The sequence below is a fragment of the Camellia sinensis genome, chromosome 7, assembly GCF_055761805.1.
Source record: "Camellia sinensis isolate YWXY chromosome 7, ASM5576180v1, whole genome shotgun sequence".
NCBI classification, from domain to species: domain Eukaryota; kingdom Viridiplantae; phylum Streptophyta; class Magnoliopsida; order Ericales; family Theaceae; genus Camellia; species Camellia sinensis.
In genome coordinates this window covers 21,341,772-21,351,007 of record NC_138967.1, presented here as the reverse complement: position 1 = coordinate 21,351,007, position 9,236 = coordinate 21,341,772, and positions in this window count along the sequence as shown.

The following is a 9,236-nucleotide window of genomic DNA, read 5'->3' as shown; positions in this document are numbered from 1 at the left end:
TATGTTGCTGACCCTATTGAATCAGATTGGCAAGTGGTTGTGAAGATGTCTCAAAGGGGTTTATTTGATATGTATTCTACTGATCTAGAAATAGAGCCATGTATGAGTCAACAATTAGAAAAAAATATAATGGTTCATGATGAAGAAGTTGGCTGGGTGAGGGAAGTCGTAGAAGGAGAAACTGTTGATGTTGAAATGAGAGAGAATTAAGATATTTTCTAATAATTTTTGGATTTTGTAATGACATGGTAAATTTTCATGCTTTAATGATTTGCATATTTGGGCATGTTACTTTATTTAACAATTTTATGTGCTTCCAATTTATTTATTATGTTTGTTTTGTATTTACATTATTAACTCCAAACTATTCTCTATATTTTTCAATTGTATTTGTTACTGCTTGTTATGTGTAGACGTCCCCCGAACGCCCCGGGAGGGTTAGCTCCCGTTCTGTTCATTTGGGGTCACTACAGCTCGGACTCTTGAATGTCACGGTTCCTAATCTGAACCAAAGAGTCCAAATCCGGCAAATCATTTTGAGAAACTGATTTTTGAAAAAGTAGTGCCAAACATGGACTGCTTTGCCAGATATAGAGTCGCCACCTAAATATTTTATTTTGGGAAATTTAGGAAACCCAGACTTGGTGCCAAGAGGCCACGTGTCCGTCATCACCAAAGTTGCTCAGCTCGGGAACTTGGGTACGATTGGGGAAGGTCACTTTGTGAGCACCCCCGCTCGCCCGGTCATAGACCGGCCTCTACTAACCATGATATCAATTTTTGAAAATATTGTATGTTCTTATTCCGGTTATTAGCCTAGGTTACTATGTGATGCTCACAGCATACAAGTATAGACCGGGTCGCCTAAATTGGAACGAAACATTTCATGTTTGTTTTTGAAAATGGTTTGCTACCCGCAGGTAGGCTTGAAACATTTGATGATTTATTCCAATTCAGATAACCCAACCTTCATCCACAGGCGTTCAGGCAGTTATATCAGATAAGCACATAGCCTCATGGTAAGCATGCTATTCATGGCAGCACTCACACGCATGCAAGGATGCTAAAGCATAAAGCTTACCAAGTACTCCAAGCCAAAATAGAAACTCATTAGAAATCATGCATGATCCTAATTATACAGAAATGCCTAATGCAACACATACAAAATGCAATTATGGCAGGCTCGGCTATTCTAAGATGGTATATGAAATGCTACAGCTATCATTTATTCAATTTGTAATTGAAAGTACAATGCAGTTAGTATGATGCGCCGAGCCCGGTGCATGCAATACAGATGAATGATGCAAACATGCTGTCATACTGTATGCTAATTTAAATATGCCCTAATCTAACCATCGTAAGCTGGTAAATAAAAGGGAAGAAAGACGTGGGGTTGGAAGACATACATCACACTCACGCACACTTATTACAATTATGCCCTTACTCGGAGGGTCCGAATAAATAACACAGTCCGAATATTACAGTCCCAAATAAAAGAATATTACAGTCCAAAATATTACAAAATTCTAATTAATTAAAGAATTAACTAAGAAAGCAAATAAAACTGGCGTGCAGGCCAGGGACTACCTTGCTTCTGATGGATGATGCATGTCCGGATTGTCTTGCGCAGAAATCCACCGGAATGCCCCAATTAGCCTCTGTTTACACCTGTTCTTGAAATGCATGCCAAGCCCCAAAAAGTTGCTGATTCCTGATTTTGCTGCAACAGAGAGCAGAAAAGGGGCATAGCAATGTATTTGCACAGATATATGCATGTCTCGATCCTCGTGCCACCAATCACGCATACTGTAACGCCCTAAAAATTAACCCATTATATATATCATTGACATTCATTATTTAAAGAAGATAATCTATTAATTCATTCATCAGAGTATTACAAAATAAAGCATAACATGTATCATCGAATAAAATGCCCTACAGGCTTACATCTTTCCAAGCCAACACTTGGATACCAAAAAAAATATGAGTTCTAACTCAATACAATAAAAGCCCTAGGCTTGAATGTTTACATGTACTTATAATTTAAGATAGTTAACTAAAAGTAGTCTTCTTCAATCCAGAAGCCAAACCCTCCCAAGCTAATTCCTTGGAGGTAGTTTATCACCTGAACCTGAAAATGATGTTCCCATAAAGGGTGAGCCACAGCCCAGTAGAAATATACTAAACCACATATAAGCAATGAATAAAGCAATAGCATTCAACAGATGGTTAACCAAAATAATCAATTACAACATTTTACAGACTCATGACATTATTGCCAAAGATACGTTTTACTTTCCAGTTTTATCAACATGGCTCAGAACCTGGCCAAACTTATAACAATGAAATCACATATATCATATTCACAATCTTCCAATATTAACACCAAATGAGACTCAAGCTCAAATCAAACACTTCATACTTCCAGATTGATACACATTTCAGTGCTGTATCAATTAAACACTTCTATAAATAAGCACACATAAAAGTGATGCTAATGGAGTCCATCCCCTATCTCCTCCCAAACAAAAATCCGGTTTAGAGGTCCATCCCCTATCTTCCCCTAAACCGTGGAGTACATCCCCTATCTCCTCCCACACACAAAACAATGTATGCAAATGCAATGCTCAATCATTACACGTATTTTCTGTATCAATGCCATAGTCAAAATTAATGACTTAACCAATGTGATTAGTTTCAGTTATTCCTAATCCACATGCAATATCTACAACAATCACGACTATCCTCCACCGATAGCCCAAAACAGTTATTTCTAAACTGAAAATAACTATGCCAACAATTCCATAGACAAATGATACCAATTATCCAATTACGCCATTTAACCATTGAATTCCATGAATTTAACCCTCTTTTCCCAATTCCATGAATTACTTATACAAATTAATTCAATAATACAACTAGGGTTTTTCCCAAAATTTACCAAAGTATCCCCAACATGTTAAAATACCAAAACTTAGAACAAAACCTATAAAATGGAGTAGGAAATCCCTACCTCGAAGAGAGTAACCCGAATGGAGAAGATGGAGATGAATGCCCAAATACCAAAGTGCTCCAAATTGCCAAAAGTTCAGATTAAATGGAAGCCCTCGACTCCCTCTATCTTTTTAATAAAGCAACTAGGGTTGAAACACTCTCTAAACAGATCAAACCTAAGAGAGAAGGTGAGTAGGGAGAGACAGAGGTCGAACCTGGGGTTTTGAATCAAATGAATATGAAAAAGACTGATCAAATCCCGCTGCTGTGTATTTAAACTGGACAGGCTCGCTCGAGCGAAGACTTGGTCGCTCGAGCGACCAGACACAGAGAAACTACGCTCGAGCCAAGGAAGCCTTGCTCGAGCCAACAACTCAAAAGCTCGCTCGAGCAAAAGAAAGCTCGGTCGAGCGAAGAACTCAAACCCTCAGGTCTGAACCCAGACACACGCTCGAGCGAAGGAACTATAGCTCGAGCGAAGGATGAACTAACTCGCTCGAGCGAAGAAAAGCTCGCTCGAGCCAAGAATGCACAGCTACAGGTCCAAAACAAACACTACCTCTCGCTCGAGCGAACAACTCCTCGCTCGAGCGAAGAACCAAAAACCTGGACAGCAACACTTGGTTTCTAAACCCAACCAACCTGAAACAAACCTGCCCAACACATCCTATAATTCCAAATGAGAAAATAAGGAATAACAACAACAACCATTATACAATGACAGAATCTACGGAACAGTCCGGATACAATAATTAAATGGGAAAAGACCGGGGTCGCTATACATACCGAGGCATGATGGCCGAGGAGTCGAAATGCACAACTCAATATAGGATGAATGCACAAGAAACTACAGCTAAAACCTAACTCCATCATGGATAATCCGGAGTGTCGGTGACTGGGGAATTGAGACACATTCCGTCACTCGGAGTACGAAATGCACCTCGTTTCCCGTGCCCGGGCTAACTCTTATTCCGGACAAGATGCAATATGCATGATATTCGTGAAATGCAACTAAGATACAATCCTAACGTATACAATGCTACGGAAATAAAATGCCTCGAAATGCATGCACACAGGCACGCAAACCTAGATGCCTCGAAATGCGTGCACACAGGCACGCAAACCGAGATGATACATGAATGCAATGAAAATGAGACGCCTTGAAATGCGTGCACACGGGCACGCAAACCGAGGCAATGGTAAATGCAATGAAAATGAGATGCCTCGAAATGCGTGCACACGGGCACGCAAACCGAGGCAATGGTGAATGCAATGAAAATGAGATGCCTCGAAATGCATGCACACGGGCACGCAAACCGAGGCAATGGTAAATGCAATGAAAATGAGATGCCTCGAAATGCGTGCACACGGGCACGCAAACCGAGGTAACGGTAAAATGCTATGAAAATGACTAAAATGGCATGAAAAACATAACATGGACTTATACTAACATGAGGGAACCTCAGCCACACTCACATAAGAAGCCGGTTGATGAAAATGAAGTGCCTCGAAATGCGTGCACACGGGCACGCAAACCGAGGCGATGGCGGAATGCAATGAAATGACATGGAAATGACAAATGGACTTATACCAACATGAGTGAGCCTCAGCCACACTCACATAGGATGCCGTCAGATAAAAATGAAGTGCCTCGAAATGCGCGCACACAGGCACGCAAACCGAGACGGTGGCAAAATGTGATGAAATGATATGAAAACATGATATGGGCTTATACCAACATGAGTGAACCTCAGCCACACCCACATAGGATGCCGGTAGATAAAAATGAGGTGCCTCGAAATGCGTGCACACGGGCACGCAAACCGAGGCGATGGCGGAATGCAATGAAATGACATGGAAATGAATGGCAATCATTCTAACAGAATTTCAGCAACAAAATATGGGGGAAAACAGTCCCGAAATGAAGCGAAATGATACCAAATGCAAGGAATTGTCCCGAAATGCAACATTAGGCACCCGAAATGGCCTATAGCTATGCCAAACATGCACAATATGGACATGCAATGCAAAGACAGAAGCTAGACAGTCCCAAAAAAAGGCACTTTCACAGTTATAAACATGGCCAAACAGCAAGCATAGGTATGGCAAAAATGGCATGCAAGAATAGGGGCCAAAAGAGGGGTAATGAAGCAAGTGATATAAGAAAAACCCAAACTGAAAAATTTCCTTCTACAACACTGAAGAGGGACCAAAAATATGAATATTTACAGTATATGGAAGCCTCAAAATCAGTATACAAACATGATATAAATGTGATGCAAAATAAGGCTCAAAAATGGCTATAACATGAAGTATACAAAATAATCACCAAACAGCCAAAGACCCTTAACAAAACATGTAGAATGGACCAATATAAGCACTTTTCCAGAACTGTAAAATGGACAAAACCAAAGGCATGGTAGGCTGCCATTGCATGCAAGAATGGGGAAGAAAAGAGGAGTATAAAGGTAGGTACAACATGGAAACCCCAAATGGTGTTGAGTCCTTCTTCAATATTGAAGAGGGGCTCAAAATAAGCCTAATATCAGTTTACAATATGCTCGAAAATAAATTTCTCATGGGCCAAAAATAGCATGCAAGATTGTGATATATAAGAGGATCAATGAAGCAAGTGTGTCATGGAGGGCTCAAACAGGGTTGAGCCCTTAATGAAAAGTGAAGATGAGCTCAAAAGAGGGCCCTTTTCAGTTAGGGCCGGAGCTTGAAACAAAAAGCTAGTGGGGCTTAGAAATAGATCAAGAAAAAGGGTCAAAAGGGTAAAAGTATTACTTACCCTTGAAGACTCAAACTTTTGTTGCTTCTTGGATGAATTTGCAGCTTCTTTAGCCTTTGAGAAACCTTCCTTGTTGCTGGAAATGAGGTGGTGGTGGTAGAGCTTGGTGGTGTAGAAGGAATGATGGTTAGGGACTTAGGGTTTTTCAAAGAATTGAGAAGGATGAAGATGGAGTTGTGTATGGAGGCTTGAAGGAGAATTTTTCTAACCCCAAAATACTACAAGGCTTGCTTGCTATATAGGCCAACAAGGGGATGTAAAGGTGGGGGAAAAGGAGAGCAATATTCCCCCACGAAATATCCCCCAGATAAAGATCTTGTCTGGGGGAAACAGCTCCACAGCTGTAAAGTGTACAGTGCAAGGAAGCAGGCCGGCCTGGTACTTTTGTTGCAGGTGGCCGGCCGGCCACACCCCCTAGCCGGCCGGCTAGGGGTCAAAAGGTTCAATGAGATTTTCTGGCCGGCCACCAACTGGTGGTGTTCTACTATGTGTGTACAACACAACCATGTGGTTAAAATTCCAAGAAAGTGGGTCCAAGGGGTTCAACATTGGCCCGGAAGGAGGGGGTCAAAAGGGTCAAGTTGAATTACTGGCCGCCCATGAACTTTTAGGGTCCTCTCATGTGTGTACATCACAAATATGTGGTTCAAAGTTCAAGAAAAAAGGTCCAAGGGGTTCAACATTAGCCCGGAAGGAGGGGGTCAAAAGGGTCAAGTTGAATTACTGGCCGGCCATGAACTTTTAGGGTCCTCTCATGTGTGTACATCACAAATATGCGGTTCAAAGTTCGAGAAAATGGGCCCAAGGTGTTCAACATTAGCCCGGAAGTGCGAAAAACGGGCGCCGGAGGGCGTCGGAGGATGTATAACTGGTTGCTGCAACAATTGCTGGCCTCTCACCCTTCAGTGACCTCCCCGGTGATAAAACAGAGGTACCTGCCAAAAATGAACGAAAACCGTTGCAAAACGAATGCTCGGGGACCAAAACACACAGTTTGGGGTCCCGAAAATGGGCTGTTAAACACCGAAAGTGGTGTTCGGCCACGAAGTGGATTTCTCAGACCCCAGTGTCCCTCAAAAGGGATTAAATAAGATGTATGCCAAAAACCGGAACAAAAGGAGATGGTTAAGCGGTGCCGAACCGGGGAACATGGCCAACGATCCCGAAAAACCGAAAACCGGACTCCGAAATGGGCAAAATGGCCTGCGGCCACAAAATATAGCCCACGGCCACTGAGAGATGGTCTACGGGACCTCTCCTTCCCCTCAGGAAAAGAAACAGAGAAAATCGAGTCTGGTTCGCAAACCGAGGCAAGGCACAGAAGAGGGTTCGGAAGTCCGAAGGCAGGGCTCGCAGCCGCGATTCTGAGACTTCTGAACAAGCACAACATGCAATATCACCAAGCACTCAATCGGTGACGTCTGAGTCTTAAGGTCGGTCAAAAATGGGGTGTCTACATTATGGCACGGAAGAGGAAGCTTAATAATCCCTCTCGCACTATGATTGATGTTTTGCGTATGCCGACACAATCACCACCACCATCACAGCCATTGATACAGCCACCACCACCATCACAGCCATCGATACAGCCACCACCACCACCATCATAGCCACCGATATAGCCACCACCACCATTACAGCCACCGATACAGCCACCACCACCATCACAACCACTGATACAGCCACCACCATCATCACAATTGTCTTAACCAACGTTGTCTTCGCAGGCCACCACAGGTATACAAATTTGTTACGTAGTTAAATTATATTAATTAAATGATTTCATTTTCACTATACATAAACTTTCTAATTTCATATGTTAGGACCGATGACTTCTTCATATCCCACCTCAGGTATACGGAAGAGGAAGCTTAATAATCCCTCTCGCACTATGGCTGATGTTTTGCGTATGTAGACACAATCACCACCACCATCACAGCCATCGATACAGCCACCACTACCATCACAGCCATCGATACAGCCACCACCACCATCACAGCCACCGATACAGCCACCACCACCATCACAGCCACCGATACAGCCACCACCATCATCACAATTGTCTCGACCAACATTGTCTTCATAGGCCACCACAGGTATACAAATTTGTTATGTACTTAAATAATATTAATTAAATTATTTCATTTTCACTATACATAAACTTTCTAATTTCATATGCTAGGACCGATGACTTCTTCATATCCCACCTCAGGTACAGGTTTGTTTTCATGTGTTTAATTTATGCTTTAATTTATATGTTGTTTATTATATTCTGATATAGTTTGTTTATTCTTATAATGTGTTCCAAATCTGGCGACTGATTCACAAGCCAACTCAAGTATAACAAATGGTTATGTATCTAATTACATTAATTTAACTACAAGTTATTTATTATCAATTTTTGTAATATGTGTTTTTTTTCCATTACTCCTCACATGCCCTACAGGTTCTTTATCTTCCCCCCGAGGTCGAGGATTTATGAAAGGCATTAAAGATTGGGGTACGGGCAATATGTTGGCCACTGATTTCGACGCCAACTTCAATCCTACGAGAGATAATGAGTCTAAGTTAACTAGCCAACTTGGGTTCATGGTACGTAACGGGAACATTGTTTCTCTTACGTACGTTGATTGGACCGAAGTGCCTATTGATGTTCTTGAGTCAATATGGGCGGATGTTAAGGTAAAAGCATATTTACTAAATTGTTCGATTATATTATTAATTGAACTAATGATTTAAATTGTACTGTAGGATAATTTACAAATTTGTCCGGAGGGGTACAAACCACGTTGCTTGAAAAAGTGCAATCACTTGTGGAAGGATCACAAAAGCAAGATCAAGAATAAGTATTTTAAGCCTAACAAGGATCATACTAATATCGAAGACATGGTGCCTCCACAAATTGTTCCAGAACAGTGGTATGATCTTGTTGATTATTGGAAGACTAAGAAAGTAGAGGTATATGAAATAAGTTAATTACAAAGCACGTATCTTTAGAAAAATTATTAACTTTGTATACTTGCGACCTACATTTATGCAAACTTTATAGGACATTGCAGTCCACAATGCTGGAAGTCGTTCCTTTCATTATATTAATCATACGACAGGACATACTTCATTCACTCAGATTAGAAGGAATGTATATATTATTTAGGTAGATATCAATATGAATGTAAATTACTACGATAATAATTAATTTTTTAATTTTCAGATGGTTGTTGAAGGGTTGCCCACGAAAAAAATGAGTGTTTGGAAATATACACGCAATCAAACAGACCCTGATGTTAGGCAAACCATGGTATTTTCAAATCCTTAAATTTGTATTTATATTTGATTTTGTTTGAACTACCTAATTATATGTACTTGTTATTTTAATTTATAGGATGAGTTTGAACGCCAATTGTCCATGTTGCCTGAAGATTACGGCACTACCGAAGATGCTCGAGAC